Source organism: Pelodiscus sinensis, chromosome 17 (assembly GCF_049634645.1).
Source record: "Pelodiscus sinensis isolate JC-2024 chromosome 17, ASM4963464v1, whole genome shotgun sequence".
NCBI classification, from domain to species: domain Eukaryota; kingdom Metazoa; phylum Chordata; order Testudines; family Trionychidae; genus Pelodiscus; species Pelodiscus sinensis.
In genome coordinates, this window is record NC_134727.1 from 24,044,298 (window position 1) to 24,063,922 (window position 19,625).

At 43.8% G+C, this 19,625-nt stretch overlaps 1 long non-coding RNA gene across 2 annotated transcripts in view; it reads right to left on the reverse strand.

Moving 5' to 3' along the window:
- Nucleotides 1-19,625, reverse strand: part of LOC102452409 (uncharacterized) — a 190,042-nt gene that overhangs the window by 112,414 nt on the left and 58,003 nt on the right. Inside the window, exon 2 of one of the 2 annotated variants that reach the window (XR_012896347.1) lies at nucleotides 15,584-15,756. The exons of the other annotated variant lie outside the window; for it this stretch is intronic. This is a non-coding gene — a long non-coding RNA (uncharacterized LOC102452409). The remainder of the gene's footprint in view (nucleotides 1-15,583; nucleotides 15,757-19,625) is intronic. 2 annotated transcript variants of the gene reach the window in all.

The window sequence follows — 19,625 nt, forward strand, 5'->3', positions numbered from 1 at the left end:
CATAAACACTGTCAAATCAAGTGTAAAAATGTAATAAGAAAAGCAAAAAAAGATTTTGAGGAACAGCTAGCCAAAAACTCAAAAAGAAATAACAAAATGTTTTTTAAGTACATTAGAAGCAGGAAGCCTGCTAAAAAACCTGTGGGTCCCCTAGATGATCGAGCTATAAAAGGAGCAATCAAGGACGATAAAGCCATTGCAGAGAAACTAAATGATTTCTTTGCTTCAGTCTTCACGGCTGAGGATGTTGGGGAGATTCCTGAATCTGCACCGTCCTTTTTGGGTGATGAATCTGAGGAACTGTCCCGGATTGAAGTGTCATTAGAGGAGGTTTTGGAACAAATAGAAAAACTTAATGTTAACAAATCTCCGGGACCGGATGGCATTCATCCAAGGGTTCTAAAAGAACTCAAATGGGAAATTGCTGAGCTATTATCTGTGGTTTGTAACCTATCCTTTAAATCGGCTTCCGTACCTAATGACTGGAAGGTAGCCAACGTGACACCAATATTTAAAAAGGGCTCTAGAGGCGATTCTGGCAATTACAGACCGGTAAGTCTAACTTCAGTACCGGGCAAATTAGTCGAAACAATAGTAAAGAATAAAATTGTGAAGCATGTAGAAGAACATAATTTATTGGACAAAAGTCAACATGGTTTCTGTAAAGGGAAATCCTGTCTTACTAATCTGTTAGAGCTCTTTGAAGGGGTTAACAAACATGCGGACAAGGGGGATCCAGTAGATATAGTATACTTGGATTTTCAAAAAGCCTTTGACAAGGTCCCTCACCAAAGGCTCTCGTGTAAATTACATGGCCATGGGATAAGAGGGAAGGTCCTTTCTTGGATTGAGAACTGGTTAAAAGACAGGAAACAAAGGGTAGGAATAAATGGTAAATTTTCAGATTGGAGAGGGGTAACTAGTGGTGTACCCCAAGGGTCAGTCCTGGGACCAATCCTTTTCAACTTATTCATAAATGATCTGGAGAAAGGGGTAAGCAGTGAGGTAGTAAAGTTTGCAGATGATACCAAACTGTTTAGGATAGTCAAGACAGAAACAGACCGTGAGGGATTCCAAGAAGATCTCACCAAACTGAGTGATTGGGCAACAAAATGGCAAATGAAATTTAATGTGGATAAGTGTAAAGTAATGCACATAGGGAAAAATAACCCCAACTATACGTACAGTATGATGGGGGCTAATTTGGCTACGACAAATCAGGAAAGAAATCTTGGAGTTATCGTGGACAGTTCTCTGAAAACTTCCACACAGTGTGCAGCGGCAGTCAAAAAGGCAAATAGGATGCTAGGAATTATTAAGAAAGGGATAGAAAATAAGATCCAGAATATCTTACTGCCCCTGTATAAAACTATGGTACGCCCACATTTTGAATACTGTGTACAGATGTGGTCTCCTCACCTCAAAAAAGATATTTTGGCCTTGGAAAGGGTTCAGAAAAGGGCAACTAAAATGATTAGGGGTTTGGAACGGGTCCCATATGAGAAGAGGTTAAAGCAACTGGGACTTTTCAGTTTAGAAAAGAGGAGACTCAGGGGGGATATGATAGAGGTATATAAAATCATGAGTGGTGTGGAGAGGGCAGATAAAGAAAAGTTATTTATTAGTTCCCTAAATAGAAGAACTAGAGGACACCAAATGAAATTAATGGGTAACAGGTTTAAAACTAATAAAAGAAAGTTCTTCTTCACACAGTGTGTAGTCAACCTGTGGAACTCCTTGCCAGAGGAGGCTGTGAAGGCTAGGACTATAATAGAGTTTAAAGAGAAGTTAGATAATTTCATGGAGGTTAGGTCCATAAAAGGCTATTAGCCAGGGGATAAAATGGTGTCCTTGGCCTCTGTTTGTCAGAGGCTGGGGAGGGATGGCACGAGACAAATCGCTTGATCACTGTCTTCGGTCCACCCTCTCTGGGGCACCTGGTGCTGGCCACCTTTGGTCTGACCCAGTACGGCCGTTCTTATGTTCTTATGACAGTGTTATGCACATAAACAGTACGGCTGTGTCTAGACTGGCCAGTTTTTCCGGAAAATCAGACACTTTTCCGGAAAAACTTGCCAGCTGTCTAAACTGGCCGCTTGAATTTCCGCAAGAACACTGATGATCTCATGTAAGATTGTCAGTGTTCTTGCGGAAATACTATGATGCTCCCGTTCGGACAAAAGCCCTCTTGCGCAAATGCTTTTGTGCAAGAGAGCCAGTGTAGACAACGCGATATTGTTTTGCACAAAAAAGCCCCGATCGCGAAAATGGCAATCGGGACTTTCTTGCGCAAAATTGTGTCTAGATTGGCACGGACACTTTTCTGCAAAAAGTGCTTTTGTGGAAAAGTGTCCGTGCCAATCTAGACGCTCTTTTCCGCAAATGCTTTTAATGGAAAAACTTTTCCGTTAAAAGCATTTGCGGAAAATCTTGCCAGTTTAGACGTAGCCCTGGAATTAATACTGAAAAATACTGTATCTTTTTAAATAATAAAAATAACTCCCGTTTATCTATAGTACTTAGATATACTATAACTGGTTATTATCATATATTCTATGATTATATTATATCATTGGTATGTTTCACAGTTAATCTCTAATCAAATTATTCTGCTAAGCACAAAAGTCATAAAGACAGTGTTATGCACATAAACAGTACCATTATTATATCACCTAAACTCCCCTGTATTTCAAATGGAGAAGTTATTTGAAACTTCTCCTTTAAGAGATACCTCATCAGAGGTGGCTGTATTTTGACTATAGGTCAAGAGATCTCTATGCACATCACATGTATTGTCTTGATACTTATGAGTACTATGCTGTACAGTGAAGAGAAAGATACAACAGGTAATTTCCCATTCAGGTACTCATCTTTTCACCTCTGTTGGAGATTAGCCACATCCATTCGGATTTAATTAGCACAGTTGTCATACTCCGCTTCCTTCCTTCCTTCCCTCCCATCTGAGGAAGTGAGTTGTAGCTCACAAAAGCTTATGCTCTAATACCCTAATAAATCTGTCAGTCTTCAAAGTACCATGGGATTCCTTGTTGTTTTTGCTGAAACAGACTAACACAGCTACCTCTCTGATACATAAGTGTGTTAGAGATGGACCCAATCTATATAGAGTTCAGATTTGGATCCAAGTTTCTGCAAAGTCTGAGTAGGGTTGCCAGGTGTCCGGTATTCACCCGGACAGTCCAGTATTTTCACCTCCTGTCCAGTAAAAAAAATCAGAGAATACCGGACACCTAAAATGTCCGTTATTTTCTGATTTTTTTCCCCAGCCAGAGGGCGAAAATGCAGGGCACCTGGCAACCCTACAAACACTCAGTGTCCAGCCTTCCCCCCCGAAGTCCCTCCTCCGGCTCCCAACACCCCCAGACCTCCGACCCCAGCCCCCATGCTCACCTGGTTCTGCAAGGCTGCCAGCACAAAATGGCTGCCAACCAAGGGGAAGCCTGGGTCTTAGTGCTCAACCGCTCCGCTGTTCCTATCCCTGCACTCACTCTTAAAGGGGGACATGCTGTTTTAATGCTGTTTTATTATCAATAAGTTAAAGTTATTTTATTTAACTTTGGTCTTCCCCCCCCTTTAACAGAATTTTTTCCCGGTGTTGTTGGTTTGTTTGTTTTTTGGGGGGAGGCAGGGGTTGGTATTTTTGTTTCAACCATCTGGCAACCCTAAATTTGAGGCTGTTTGGGGAAGTTATTATTTAGATTCAAATACAAATATTACAGCTAGCTCCCAATCTCTTTAATGAGCCAAACCAAACCCTCAGATCCAAGTCCTGGAGTGGTCAGCCATACAATCTAGGCCTGTACTCTTGTCTTCTGTAAATATATAGTTATGAACTGGGTAAAACTTTGTTATGGGTTGAGTTTAAAACTCATTTAAATTGTTGTGTGAATTCACCCTCCACTTAAGATAGTTGTAAGAAACAGTTAAGGTGCCACACCTAAAACAAAGCCTTAATATGGTCAAACCAGAAACTAGTACCAGGTTTTTGACTCACTTTCTTGTTTGATGATGAATACATTTTGCATGTAGTTGGATTTTTTTTCCAGGCACTTTTTTTCCATCCCACCCTTCCACCTTTTGGGGCATAGCTTCAGAGTCCCATACCAGAAAAATGTTTGCAAAAATAATTTTCTATAATTAGAAAACGTTTCATTGAAAATTCATTACTGGAAATGAATGAGTTTCCTGCACTTGCTGAGTTAGGCAGACTTCAAGACATTCTACTCTGTAACATTTACTGATGGCCTGATAGTCAACGGATTTCTGCATTTGCACTAGGGCTGAGTGGCAAGAGCCTACCATGATCTGGACAAACCAAGTACTAAGATGTGGCTACCCCACCACTTAGGTTGGCAAAATTTATGTCATTCAGGGACATGGAAAACCCACTCCCTCCAAACAACATACGTTTCACTGGCATAAGTGGAAATGTGCACAATGCTATGTTGGCAGGATAGTGTCTCCCTCCGACAGAGCTACCGCCACATGTGAAGGTGGTTTTATTATGTCAACGGGAGAGCTCTCTCCCATTAGCATGGAACAACTACACAAGCAATCTTAGAGTGGCACAGCTGCATTGATAATGCTGTGCCGCTGTAAGTTCGCTAGCGTAGACCTGGCCTTACTTATATAGATGATCTATCCTCTACTGGGAAGACTACATCCCGCATGTGGAAGGATGTGTATGACTTCACTGATCCTATGTATTTTAAGTAAGTATCAGTCTCTGCCCTGATGAGCTTATAATCTAAAGGTATGCATGGATACAGTTTCAGTGTTGCCCCTCACAGTTTTATTGTGAGTCTCACAATAATCGGTGATTTTTTCTTAAACCCTCAGTTCCTGGAGTATGTGTGGGTCTCAGCTTTCATTCAACATCCTGTCCCAAGTTTCTCGCATTCATGGTTGCAGAGAAAAGCTACAAATATGATTCAAGTGCACCCTTAAGACTCAGAAACCAGGTGGCAAATAACCTCCCCCCCCCCCAAAAATATATTATTTGTCTAACAGATCATGATTTTAAGCCAGTTTCATGAGTTTGGGGGCCCTCGTTCATGATTTTTAAGCATTTAGGGTTGGCAATGCTTCAAGTAATTATGATAGCCATTGCAAATGTGTTCAGTCATTGATAGCTCTTTGCATTTATGCAGTAACCCTGATCTCATCTGCCTTGTGTAAGCATTAGGAAATTAACAAGCTTCACAGCGCTCAGGAGGTAAGGGAATATTATTACACATAAAGAAACCAAGTCACCAAATTTAGGTGACTTGTCTAAGAGCTTGTCTCCAGTACAACTGGGACCAACTCTGTGGCGATTGATCCACTGGGGATCAATTAAAGGATCGAATGAAGAGCCACTAAATCAGCTACCACTTATTCATACATTAACTCCAGTAAGCCCCAGGAACAAGATGAGTAAGGGGAGTCAACAGGAGAGTTTATCCTGTCAACCCAGCACATTGTGGACCCTGCAGTAAATAGATCTATGCTAGTGGTTCCCAATCTTTTTACTAGTGTGGACCCCCAATCAGCCCCCCCAAATCATTCAGACCCCCAATTACCTCCCCAAACTGTCTGCAGACCCCCATCAAAGCCAATTCTAGCCACAATTCTAGTAATCAGCGGAGTATTTTCTTGCTTTTTGTTTACTTATGTCTGATTAGACATTCCACTTGTGGATGCTTCACTCTACTCATCAGTCTCCTTTCTCTTCAGCGAGCCTGATTTCAGCCACAAATCCATGTTGAATGTATGGCTAACGTTGTAAGCTTCTAACTGTCGCTATTGTTTTGTCACACAACGACACCATAACATAGATTTTTGGACAGTAATTAACAGCACTATTGGAAGATATTTAATTTTTAAATAAATTACAAAGTTACAATCAATTATTAATTTTAAACTTATTTTCTATGGTCATTTTTATGTATCTTTTATTTTTTTCGCGGACCCCAGGTTGGGACTCACTGATCTAAGCTATTTTAACTTGAGTTACATTACTAACGTAACTCAAATTGCATAGCTTAGATCAACTTGAGCCCATAGTGTAGACCTGCCCCAAGTCTAAACAGAGAGTTTGTGATGGGAAATCTGGGTTCCATTTCCCGCTCTAACTCACAGACCCACACTGTCTCAAGATTACTCTTCCTCCTTGCTATAATGTGAAGTATTGTGTGAACAAGCATTATAGGTTGAAAGCTAAATGGAGCAGATCTAAGGTGCTGCAAGACTATTGGTTATTTTTTAAGTTGGAACAGATCTGTCTTTCCAAAGTTACTGAAGGAGTAAAAGGATGTGTGGGTAGGAGGACTTGGTATCTTTTACTGTTTTTCATGGTTGAAAGACACATTCTTGTTAACTTATCTTTAAGTGTTCACATGCATGATTTGGCCTCACCACCAATACCAGTTGGAAAACGCTGTTGCTGTCATAGATTTTAGGACTATTTACAAGCCAAGTTTCTGTGTCCTTGGGAATACAAATAAGCACTCACATGGGTAGAATGCTGGCCTCCAGAAAACAAGTCATTTCTGCTCCTTTATTTATGGCAGCCACTGACCAGGGGCATCGCTTAGGTTTCTGAGCTTCAACTACTTGCAAGTCACGTTCCAGGGCTGTTCTCTGAGGTGAAATGAAATCCAAAGTCTAATCTTCTCAGTTAGTCAACTCTTAAAATTCAGAAGAGAAGACTTTCTGTTCTTCTCTCTAGCAGCCGTTTGGGCATGCCATCACATCTCCTTGGACACCTTGACATAGATGCCCCACCTTCATAATTTTGTGGGTTCTGACTGTTTGATTGAAGAGCCAGAACAATGTCTGAGCTTTGGGGCTGTCAAGTGTGCAGAACATTACTGTTTAGAGAAAAAAATATTTTTTGCAAGAACATTCCCAGAAGAGATAGCTCCAGGAGATGTTTCTAAGACTTAGGTTACAGAAGGCTTGTAGTAAACAGATCCTTTGGGGGAATGTTGTATCATGCAAGCAAGGTACTAACAAACTTCAACAGGACTTTATTTACCAAAGGTAAAACCTCTTTACAAAGCTGCTGCTGCTCCCCTCTGTAGCTCTCACTCAGGCCTGGCCCATCTCCTCCCCCCTCCTTCCTGTTTCCTATGCTTCCAGATTCCCAACAGCCAGTGCTCCCAGTTCTAATAATTACAAGCTGCATCTAAAACACCACATTCCCTCCTCTCTTAAGAAGCTCTCCCAATTATAAAATAAACATTGTTGTTCTAACCACAGCAACAAATATGGAAGACACTATACCATTGGCAGAAATATTACACTGAAAACACTGTAATAACTACATAACATAGTTTCTAGTCCAGACAGGTGGTCATCGAGGTCTGACAGACCATCTCTCAAACCCCGGTTCCAGTGCAATGTCTTGTTGTGTTGGTGCTACAGTGAAGTCATACAATACGGGCTGGGTGTTGGCATCATCTCCTCTTGGTGCATAGGCAGGTACAAGATAAGAAGCATTCCATACCCACCCATCAGAAAGTCGATAGGTATAAGTTCCTTTCTTCTCTGTGATTTTAAAAGGAGATGTGAATTTATGGTCCCCTTTGCGTAAAATTCCAGGTTTTCTTACTCTAACAAAGGAACCACACTCAAACTTCGGTTCCTTAGCACCCCGCCGTTTGTCTGTGAAAGCCTTATACTTTACTTGCTTCTGTTCAGCTGTGGTTTTTCATTAGTTTTCCCCTGGTGATTGTTTGTCTGCAGCAATAGTGGACTTTTCTGCAAAGGAGTCACAGCCTGGACTGGGCGTCCTGTATCCATGTTCATTATTTTGGCTTCTGCTATAGCGGACTCAATCTGGGTAGCAATGGTTATTGCTTTTTCCAGTGTAAATTGTGGTTCTAGAAGCAAGCGTTCTCTTACATGAAGCATGGTTGTTTTTTCAATGAGCTGGTCTCCAATCATCTCATCTGCCATATTCCCAAAGTCACAAGTTGCAATCCGACTCTTCAGAAAAGCAATACACTACAGTATAGTCTCCCCTGGTTTCTGCTCATGCTGGCGAAATCTGTAGTGATTAGCTACTACATTCACTTTTGGCACAAAAAAGTTCTTTAATGCAATGAGTGCAGTCTCATATTTATCATCTGCAAGGGGAAAAGTGTAAAATATACGCTGCCCTTCTGCTCCAAGGCAGTGGATTAGCAGAGCACGTTTTCCTACTTCAGAAATCTCTGTAGCACTGATGTTAAGCAGATAAGTCTCAAACATATGGATCCAGGAAGTAAAAGCAATTGGAGGCTCACCTGGCCTTTGCAGAAAGGGTGCAGGTGGGTTCAGAGGCAGAAGATCCATCCTCGTCGCCAAAATGTTGTATCATGCAAGCAAGGTACTAACAAACTTCAACAGGATTTTATTTACCAAAGGTGAAACCTCTTTACAAAGCTGCTGCTGCTCCCCTCTGTAGCTCTCACTCAGGCCTGGCCCATCTCCTCCCCCCTCCTTCCTGTTTCCTGTGCTTCCAGATTCCCAACAGCCAGTGCTCCCAATTCTAATAATTACAAGCAGCATCTAAAACACCACAGGGAGGTAAGCAGGTAATGCGTGAATGAGCTGATGGGTAGACATTCACTGTACTGATATACATCTCTACATCTCTGTGTTGTACTGTGTACTGAATGCGATTGTTAGAAAGCGTGTAGCGGATTAGTAGAGAGTCAATGTAATTAGAGAGCAGCAGTTCCACCAGAATAGATCTATAATACTTGAGTTTCTTTTCTGAAAAAAAAAAAAAAAAAAAAAAAGATTTTCATACCTACCAGTGTAAATGAAGTCTTTTGGTATTATTCCTGTACTGCTAGAAAGCCACCTATAAAATCTGTCTTAATTAATTCATCCAACTGTATAGGATTGTTCAATTAGACTAAGTTTTCCTGTCTCAAAAAATTTCAAGATATAGACAAAAGCTTTCCTAGCTTGAACTGGGATGAAAAATTAAAACCTCAAAAACTTTGACTCAAAGAGCTAGGGGGAAATATCATTTTGGGTAAGCTAAAATATGTGATGCTGAAAATTTTGATTTTTATAAATTATCTTACATTTTTAAACAAATAGTCATCTAGAACCAGAAAATTGTACTGTTTTGACCATTTAAGGAATATTTTTCCAATGTATTCTAATCAAAACAAATAATAAATATATTTAAATTAGCAGTCAAGAACCAGGAGATCGGGATCTATTGGTAGGGCTTGGAGCCTCTGACAGGTGATCCTGACTGGTTTGGCTGGCAGGCTATCAAGTGTCATGCTTCTTCTGTCCTCTTCTTTGGAGCTACCCCCTAGGAGCTCTTGTTTGCTATGCAGGGTGGGAGAGGAAAAGAATGAGGTGCTGATGTCAGGGTGTCTCCGCCTCTCCCTCTGTGTCCCATCTCCACAGAGAGGGAGAACATAACTTGGCTTGGGATGGGGGGAGCTTGGCAGCTGTTCCTATAGTTGAACACACTTAAAGGGGCAATGCAAATCTCTGTCATTCGCACACACTGCATGTGTCTTTATCACTCACACACACCTCCCAGCCCAACATACTTGTGTTCTCTGACTGCTTGCAAAGTGGGTTATTTTAGGTTGTTAACTGGTCTGCGCATTTTATACTTTTTAGTTTTCTCTAATGCTTATATTTAATTCTTTGAGAAGTGAGTTCTAAAATGCCTAGCTGGCCATGGCTGGAGTAATTATCCCTGTGGTAAGTTTTTAAAAATATACTTTATATCTAGTGTTTTGGTTTCTACAGGTGGTGCACATCTTCACGTTACTCTGATATTGGTGCACATAAAAAAATTCATTCCCTCCAATTTTCTCCATCTATGTGCAGAGCACTGTCGGGGAGACTCCTGGAATCAGGCTTGAACTCCGGGAGGCTCCTGCAGCCAACTGGGGGACTGGACACTAAGGGTGCATCTACACAGCACCCTTGCCTCAAAATAAACTACACAATTGGCACTACACAAATTGCATAGCTTATTGCAATCTTATTTCAAAATAGCTTATTTTGAAATTTGGCACAGTCTCCACAGCCAGATTTTGAAACAAAGCACTACTCCAAAATGTCCATTATCCCTCATGTAATGAGGTTTCCAGGGACATTGGAATAGTGAGCCTGTTATAGTTCGATATAACAGGCTTGCTGTTAAAATGTGGAGTAGCTATTTTGGGGTACCAGATGTATCTCAAAATAGCTCCGCAGTGTAGATGTAGCCTAACAGTCCAGCAGTGCAGTGGGGCTAAGGCAGATACCCCCCTTTCCTGGCCCTGTTGCACATCTGTATATGCCTTGGTGCACATAACAATATGTATTCCACACGTGGAAGGAAAAAATTAAGAGGTACTGTTGCCTGCGGCCCCTAGGGGAGGTAGGGATGGGGTGTCCACAAGTTGCCCTTGCCTACAGGCACCACCCCCATGACTCCTGTTAGCTGAGAATGGGAAACCTTAGCCAATAGGAGGTGTAAGGGTAATGCCTGTGGATGAGGAGTGGTGCACTGAGCCATCTGCTCCTCCCTACAGAAGCCGCTGCAGGATATGCTGGCTGTTTTCAGGAGTGGTGCAGAGCCACGGTGGGGATGAGCCCGTCTTAGCTCCACTGAACAACTAGTGGGGAAATGCCTGAGGTAAATGGTACCTAGCTGGATCCTGAATCCCTGTTCCAGTCCTTAACCCCTTCCTGCACCCAACCCCTTCCCCAGGCTCAGCCTGAAGCTCCTCCCCTACTCCAAACCCCTTGGCTCAAAACCAGAGCCTGCATCCCCCTGAACTCCGAGCCCCTGCCCAGCTTGGTGAAAGTGAGTGAGGGTGGGAAAGGACTGGGAGTGAGCAGGGTGGGGCCTTGGAATAGGGCTAGAGCAATTGTGGGGCCTCAGAGAATGGGTGGGGTAGGAGGTGGGGCAAGTGTATTGGAGTTTGAGGTAGATTTCAGATTGCACTTTTATTCAAAAAGTAATCTTTTGATTAAAAGGATTGGAGACCACCAATCTAACTCAGCCCTTTCCTGTGAAAAGTTTCTGTTTCGATAAATTATCAATGTCTGAAACAAAAACCTTTGGTCAAAAAATGCCCAACCAACTCTAATATTTAGAAACCTCTACAACTAGTTTCTCTATATACAAAATAAAGTCAGGGTTTCAAAGCCTGACTTGGGATATTTCCTGGCTTGAATCCAATCTGGTGAAAGTGGTGAATCTCACTTCTTTGGAAGTAAAAAACAATGAGACAAACAAAAAAAGTTTCCTCTTTTTGCCATGCAATCATGAGATGTTAGATCTATTAGTGGTGCAGGGTTTTCAGGAGTGAATATTGCTACACTGGGCCTCAGGCCAGGTCTACACTTATCCGGAGATTGACAATCCAGAGATCGATCTTCCAGAGTTCGATTAAGTGGGTCTAGTAAGGACCCGCTAAATCGACTGCTGATGGTGCTTCTGTCAACCCCGTTACTCCACAGGGTCACAAGGAGTAAAGGAAGTCGACGGGAGAGTTTCTCCCATCAACTTCCCGTAATGAGGACACTGCAGAAATTTGATTTAAGGTACATTGACTACACCTATGTTATTCTTGTAGCTGGAGTTGCGTATCTTAAGTTGACTTTCTCACGTATGTAGACCTGACCTCAGATGAGTAGAAAAAAGATTAGTCCACTTACTAGGGGAAATGACCTAGAAGTTGGGAGAACAGATTTCAGTTACCTACTCAACAACAGGACTTTTATTGGAAAGATTACTGTTCCTCAGCTCTCCATCTATAAAATCATGCTCCCTAGAAACACCTTTCAGGCTGTGTGGTGCTCAGCTGTTATGGTGATAACTATCACATTGATGGCCTGGTGGCAGGGTGGAGCTAAGTGAGGAAAATTCCATTGCAAGAGAAAAAGTAGTAAATGGTTTATTTGGCAGTTATTTAGTTTAAAATGTAGCAGCTGTTTGAAACTATTCACGAGTTTGGAAAGTCTGAAGCCAACCCTGACAGGGTGCAGTTTATATGATCAATAGTGTGTGATAAATATAGTGTATCACATAGACACTATCCCCACTTATAATATCTATAGATAAAAAATACAAAAAAAATGGGCGATTCCCCCAACTGTATGCAGTACATATGGTAAAGAATGAGAGGATGGGCTATCTGACTTGCGCTTGTGCAAATATCTACAAACTTGTCATTTATTCTGGACCACATTCAGTTCTACTACAGAAAAGATGTAAGCATAAATTATGAGTGAGACTAGCCCAAATAAGAGCATTGGTCAGACCTCTAAAAATACTCTCATCTATGCTAATGTCCTCATTTTCCTGGTATATTAAGAGATCCTTTTAAGACCAGCCAGACCACTCTATAATAACAGATTGCTATGTGCAGCTGAGTTGTGGATTTCCCAGAGACATAGTTGTTACAGGATTTTGCAGTGAAAAAGGCAAAATTAACAGCTGGAGTAAATTGCAGGACTTATTTGAATTCTACAATCTGCAGTACAGATCTCCAGTTCTTTATTAGTGGGGACACATGATATCATTTTAACTCATTCTAACTGTTGTCAGTAATCTTAATGTCAGTTTGTGGCTAATTGATGCCATGTAACTATAATATGTATACTAGATCACTTGCAGGTGCAGACAATCTACCAGTATAACCACTGCTTTAAATCTTGGCCTGTGGGAACCATCCCAAATGCAACCATATCAGACAAGTGCTATTAGTCTAATTTCATGTACATATGTCAAAGAGAAATGACAGGAATTGTAAAATGCTATTTATATCTACTAATTACTTTTAAAAAAGCCCACACACATCTGTACGAATTAAAGAATCACACTAACCAACTGTGAGTGAGATCCTGTCTCATGGGGATGAGGAGGGATAGCAGAAGAGAAAAATCTTAGTTTGTTTAGAATTGTCCCTCAGCTCAAAGAAGTGTCAGTATTGTATTAGCGCCAGAACTCCAAAAGGCACCAGTGAATGCTTTTCTCATGAGGGAGTGAGATTATGGATGTATCCATATACTCAATAGTGCCATGCACCTCAAATACAAATATACCAAAATCTTGATGTTTCTATCGGACTTGATAGCATAAAAAGTGCCCCAAGATGACTGCTCCGTCCTTCTTCCTGTCCACCTCAAACAAAAAAGTTGGAATCTCCAGCCATCTCCTCTGGATCAAACCCTAGTCTCCACCTACTCTTTTGGCAGCTCTTCTCTTACATTTCCAGCCAGTCACACATGCTGCTCTTTCATAAGGCTGACTAGGTCAGTTCTCACAGATTTTTGGGGTGGATTAAAAGTAGCATTAGGAAATAACCTAAGAGCCCTGATGCAGCCTGTGTCCCCAATGTTAGCATGGTAGCCAGAAAGCAGATTGCTTGACTTTTAATCATCCTGTTCACTTTTTCGAGACCCTTTCCGAAAAGTTTAGAAGAATGGAAACAGCAGCCAGATACAAAGCTCCTAGTTCTGACCTTTGAAGACCACTCCTCCAAATAAACTGGATCAATTTAAAACTATAAGAACCAGTCTTTGTTTTGAAACATTGTTTGTCTTCAGCCCGATGCTCCGAACAAACCCAAAATAACACAAGTCATTAATGTGCAGGGGAAAGCACTTTGCCGGCAGAACTGTTAAAAATAGAAACGGGAATAAAATTCATACCTTGAACTAATCATTCTGCTTTATTATCTTTTCTGGTCTGTGACTCTTCAAATACAATAGACTAGACCGGGAGATATATGACAGTACCTCTCTGACCAATTACAGGCAGTCCCCGAGTTACGCGGATCCGACTTATGTCGGATCCGCAGTTACGAACGGGGCCCTCTCCCTGGTCTCCAGCAGACCAGGGAGAGGAAGCAAAGCGGCGGAGCACGCAGGCAGCGGACAGCCCAGACGCGCGTCTGGGCTGTCCGCTGCCCGCGTGTTCAGCCGGTTTGCTCTGCTTTGCTCCCCGTCCCCCCGGTCTGCAGACCAGAAGGACAGGGAGCAAAGCGGCGGAACAAGTGGGCAGCAGACAGCCCAGACGCGCATCTGGGCTGTCTGCTGCCCGTATGTTCCGCCACTTTGCTCCCCGTCCTTCTGGTCTGCAGACCAGGGGGACGGGGAGCAAAGCAGAGCAAAGCGGCTGAACACGCGGGCAGCGGACAGCCCAGACGCGCGTCTGGGCTGTCTGCTGCCCGCGTGTTCCGCCGCTTTGCTCCCCGTCCTTCTGGTCTGCAGACCAGGGGGACAGGGAGCAAAGCAGAGCAAAGCGGCTGAACACGCGGGCAGCGGACAGCTCAGATGCGCATCTGGGCTGTCTGCTGCCCGCGTGTTCCACCGCTTTGCTCCCCGTCCCCCTGGTCTGCAGACCAGGGGGACGGGGAGCAAAGCAGAGCAAAGCCGCGGAGCCCGAGGGCAGCAGGACAGCCACGGCACGTCTGGGCTGTCCCGCTGCCCCCGTGCTCCACGGCTTTGCTCCAGACGCCTGTGGTAGAGCAGCTGGGGCGCTGCCGATTGGTCCTGTAGCGCCGCTCTGGGCGCTACTGGACCAACCCGGCAGCACCCTAGCTGCTCTGCCCCAGGCGTCCTGATTCAGCCACTGCTGGTCAGTTTCAGCAGCGGCTGAATCAGAACGCCTGGGGCAGAGCAGCTTGGGTGCTGCTGGGTTGGTCCAGTAGTGCCGAGGAGCGGCGGCGCTACTGGACCAACCCAGCAGCACCCCAGCTGCTCTGCCCCAGGCATCCCCAAGTCAGCCGCTGCTGAAACTGACCAGTGGCTGACTACAGGAAGCCCCTGCCCCTGGCTTCCTGGAATCAGCAGCTGATCAGTTTCAGCAGCAGCTGACTTGGGGATGCCTGGGGTTCTTAAGTTGAATCTGTATGTAAGTCAGAACTGGCATCCAGATTCAGCCACTGTTGAAACTGATCAGTTTCAGCAGTGGCTGAATCTGGACGCCAGTTCCGACTTACATACAGATTCAACTTAAGAACAAACCTACAGTCCCTATCTTGTACGTAACCCGAGGACTGCCTGTACACATTAATTAAAAGCCTGGGTGTGGGTGGAGTGTACAATCCTGTGCATATAGACTTTACTTGTGCTCCAGTAAAGATAATTTCCAGCTCATCGCTGAGGGTATATGTGGCTTGCGTAGGTGAAAAATGTTACAAGTGTTATCTTGGATAGGAAGTGGGATTTTCCCACTGCACCCAGCCTGTAATCATGTATAATTAACCCATTTTTTAGTCTGTAATTTGCATTTCCCCATGCCCCCTAAAATATAGCCAAAAAGCCACTCCACATATTGCTATTCTCTAGTTTGTGACATGTGATACATATTGGCTTTTGCTTATACTCGCATTTACAGAGTTCATTCAGCAACTGACAGTTACAAGAAAATGCTGAGCAAAATACAGAACTGTATATGTTTACAAACGAAAACAGAACATTTGGCAATTTGCATGACCTTTTGTAACTTAAAGAGTAAAAAGGAAAGAGCCTAGAAATAACATCTCTAAAAAAGAAGCTAAATTCCACATGAAACATACCAGCTCTGATCTGCCACTATACAGATCTGCTACTATACCTTGACCAGCAAAAACTTCTATCCGCCTGTGAGTAGGAAATGATGCCCCAATGCATTTTCATTAGCAACAGCTGCTGTGCTTTCTACTTATACCAGTAGTGCAGCTGTGTAATTCCACCAGCTTCAGTGGCATTTGTTCTTATCTGTACCAGCAGGAGATCAGAAAAAGTATCCTACCAAGACACAAGAATGAAGCTCAGGTCACCACAGGTCAAAAGTTAGGGTATGTCTAGACTACATGCCTCTGTCGCCAGGCCTACAGGATAGGCTTACAGGATCGGTCGGCAAAGGCTTCTCCAGCCGATTGATCCACGTCTAGACTACCGCACTGTGCTGGATCAGCTGATCGTCAGCACAGCGTGGGGGCCATGTTTATTTTAATTAAGCGGGGATTATTTAAATCCACGCTTCTTTGCCTATGCTGGGTAGCCTAATCTACATGCCTCTGGTGACAGAAGCATGTAGTCTAGAGACAAACCCTTAGGCTGCGTCTAAACTTGCCAGCTGTCTACACTGGCCGCTTGAATTTGCACAAGAACACTGATGATCTAATGTGAGATTGTCAGTGTTCTTGCGCAAATACTATGATGCTCGCGCTCGGGAAAAAGCCCTCTTGTGCAAATGCTTTTGCACAAGAGGGCCAGTGTAGACAGGTAAAAACTGTTTTGTGCAAAAAAGTCCCAATGGCGAAAACGGCGATTGGGGCTTTCTTGCAAAAAACTGCGTCTAGATTGGCACGGACACTTTTCCGCAAAAAGTGCTTTTGCGCAAAAGCATCCATGCCAATTTAGACGCTCTTTTCCGCAAATGCTTTTAACGGAAAAACTTTTCCGTTAAAAGCATTTGCGGAAAATCATGCCAGTCTAGACGCAGCCTTAGTGTATAGCAGTGTAAATTGACAATTAATTATTCTGCTCCCTTCCCCCAATTCCTAGCCATGTGAAGACATGTGTATTACACATGTGTTTTGTGTGGAGATGGAAAGTGTCCCTCAGCCTGTAATGATACCCGTATTGCTGAAGGTGGAGGAGGTCCTCCATGGAAAGCTCTAGAAATTGCAGAAAGTGGCGGTCAGTGGTATTGAACCAATGCCCCAGCATGATGTTTAGCAGAACTCTAATGAAGGATGTGCCATCTTTCAAGTGAAACTTTAATCTGAAGTTATAACCACATGTATTATTAAATATCATAAAATCACCTAGCACTTTGAGGTCATAGGCAACAGTACGAGTCTTCGTCCGAGTATTTAGGCCAAATTCCAAGTCAAGGAATTATATTCTGCTTCTCTTTAATTCCCCTTATAGCTGCAAATAAATGAAGTTGCAAACTCTCCTAAATGTTGTGAAGTGCTATTAAACACGTGCTGAGTTTCACCCCAGAGGTCCCATTTCAGTGGAAGTGGGTGGAGCAATTGCTGAATAGTCTGTAAAATGAGTTGGAACATTTCTGGGTGAAAGAAACTATACAAATGGAAGTCATTATAACTTCCTTGCTCCAGTTCTCTGAAATACCACCCACTACACCAGAGTACAGATCCAGCAGAAAATTTCAAATCCACAGTATAAAATGGATTTCAACTCCCAATAGTCATCCTTACCAAATGTCCTTGGAAGGCTGACTAAATCAGAGAGCAGAACCAGATACAAAAATTAAAAACGGGTGGAAGGAATTAAACAGGAAGGTGCCCAGCAAAGGTTTTTGTGGCCTGTTTGTCTTGAATATCAGTTTTTCAAAGCTGTCAAACAAATTTCAGAGATTTTTACCCAAGCAAAATGAAAGATTTTAGAACATGAAGAGAAATGACAAGCATTCGCCCCATAAATTCTTGAATAGCACCATTGTTCTCTCTAATCTTTTCCATCCAAGTGCGGAATAAATTTTTATGGGCACTGAGTTATGTGCAAATCTGTGCCACTAATAGAAACACAAAACCTAGCTGTGGGAGCTCTGCTAATCAGCGAGGCAGCATTTGAGTTTCTCCTGAAAATCCTTTGAGTTTCTCCTGAATCGCCACACAAGAACACAGCTTAAAGAGAACACTAAGCAGCATACAGACAAGGAAAGATCTTTACTTGATGACGAAGCTAATTTACTTGATGGCTGAGGGTGCAAGACGGGGTTGTAACAGAGAACAATCCGCACATATTCTATTAAGATTTATAGGGACACGAAGAAAATTGTTGCTGTTTTCTTTGAGTTCCTTCCCTCCACAGATACATGCTACAGTTACCTTTTCCTTTCCTCAGCTAGCTGATGTGAATGCTTTCCAATATTTGCACCTCAACAATGGAGCTATATGAACAGACACCCAAACTGGTAATGTCAGACTGCTAGTAATGCATTTTCCAAGGTATATCCCTTCTATCTGGCTTCAGTCCTGCTCCCATCACTCACTGAAGTGCTTCCAGATGACCTTAGTGGGGCCACACCCATGAATAAAGAGGGTAAGAAGTGGCCCCACATTGTACAATAGCCTGGCTTCATTCCAACTTTGCATATTTTGCTCTTTTTCATGCTGTTTAATAAAAGGGACCCAGCCAAGCAAAGGAACGTCTGTCTCTCTGACAAGCAGAAAAGCTATAAAACTAATGGAGCTGACTGAGCAGAACTGAACACTAAGAGCCATTCATTTAATTTATTAGGGCATCTTCACTGCTTTCCTATCTGTATTAGCATTTAAAGCCTCCTATGGCAAACACGAACTCCCAGTACATCATTTGGAGATATATTGCCTCTCTACTACAGGGGTGGACAATAATTTTTGACAAGAGGCCACTTCAGAAATTTTTGAAGTGGCCCCAAGCCACCTTGGAAGGGGAAAGGCCTTAGGTGGAAGGGGCGTGGCCAGGAAACTACTGTGCTGCCCCACCCACAGACCCTGATTGGTCTGTGGGTGAGGAAGTGTGTGAAGTCCTTCCCCCTCCTCTGTCAGAGAGAACCTCCAGTTCTGAACAGCTGGCAGTTCCCTCTAAGTGCCCGCTGGCGGTGGGAGGAGACTTTGTGTGTGTCAATCAGGGCCTGGAGGCAGGGGGAGCATGCAAAGTCTGCCCCCACCCTCCAAGGAAGTGACGTGCTTAGAGTCACCCGCCAGCTAAGCATCAGCTGGCAGTTGAAAACTTCGTGTTCCTCCTGCCCCCAGACCAATCAAGGCTTGGGGGTGAGGGGCACGCACAAATTCTCCTCCCACCCAGCCCCCATCCTGTAAGGCACATGCGGCACTTCTAAGCGCTGCGCACTCCTTGCAGGGCAGGAGGAGACTTTACGAGCTTCCTCCTGTTCACAGGCCCTGATTAGCCTGAGGGTGGAGGAAGCATCAAGTCTCTCGCTCCCTGCCCACTGGCATGTGGGTTGACTCTAAGTGCCACTTGCTCCCCCGTCCCTAGGCCCCGACTGGCTTGGGGGCACAGGAGTGGCAGGACCTCTGCGGGCTCGATCAACCTGCTTGGTGGGCCGGATCCAGCCCACAGAGGCCCCTTTGTCCACCGCTGAAATACTAGCACAGGGCAAATCCTACAGTCTGTTCAAGCGAGAAAATCCCTTCACCTTAGAGGGAGGTTGGAAATTGCCTTAACCCAAACCACAGAATTGGGTTCTGTATTAGAAGATGCTATGAAGAGAAGGCTGCCTGAGTAGCAAAGGTTGAAATTAATAGACAGCAGGCTTAAAAAAAACAAAAGGGAGTATTTCTTTACACAATGCAGTCAACCTGTGGAACTCTGCCAGAGGATGTGGGGAATGCCAAGAATATTACAGGCAGAGCCATAGGATGGTTCGGGGCGACCACCCCGCTTTGGGGGTTCAGAGTTTCAGGAGGATGTGGAAACATGGGGTGAAGGGTGACCCTAGGGGACTAGTGGGGGGCCCGTCACTGGCAGCAGGGGTCAGGCTCACCCTTGCCCTCATGAGTGGTGGCAGGAAGTGAAGCAACCTGGTCCTAGCCCACTCCCCTATGCCAGTTCCCAGCATCGCTTGAGGGGTGCAACAGGGGCAGAAAGAGGTGGGGTAGAGGCAGGGTCTGAAGCAGAGGTTGGGGTGTTCTGGG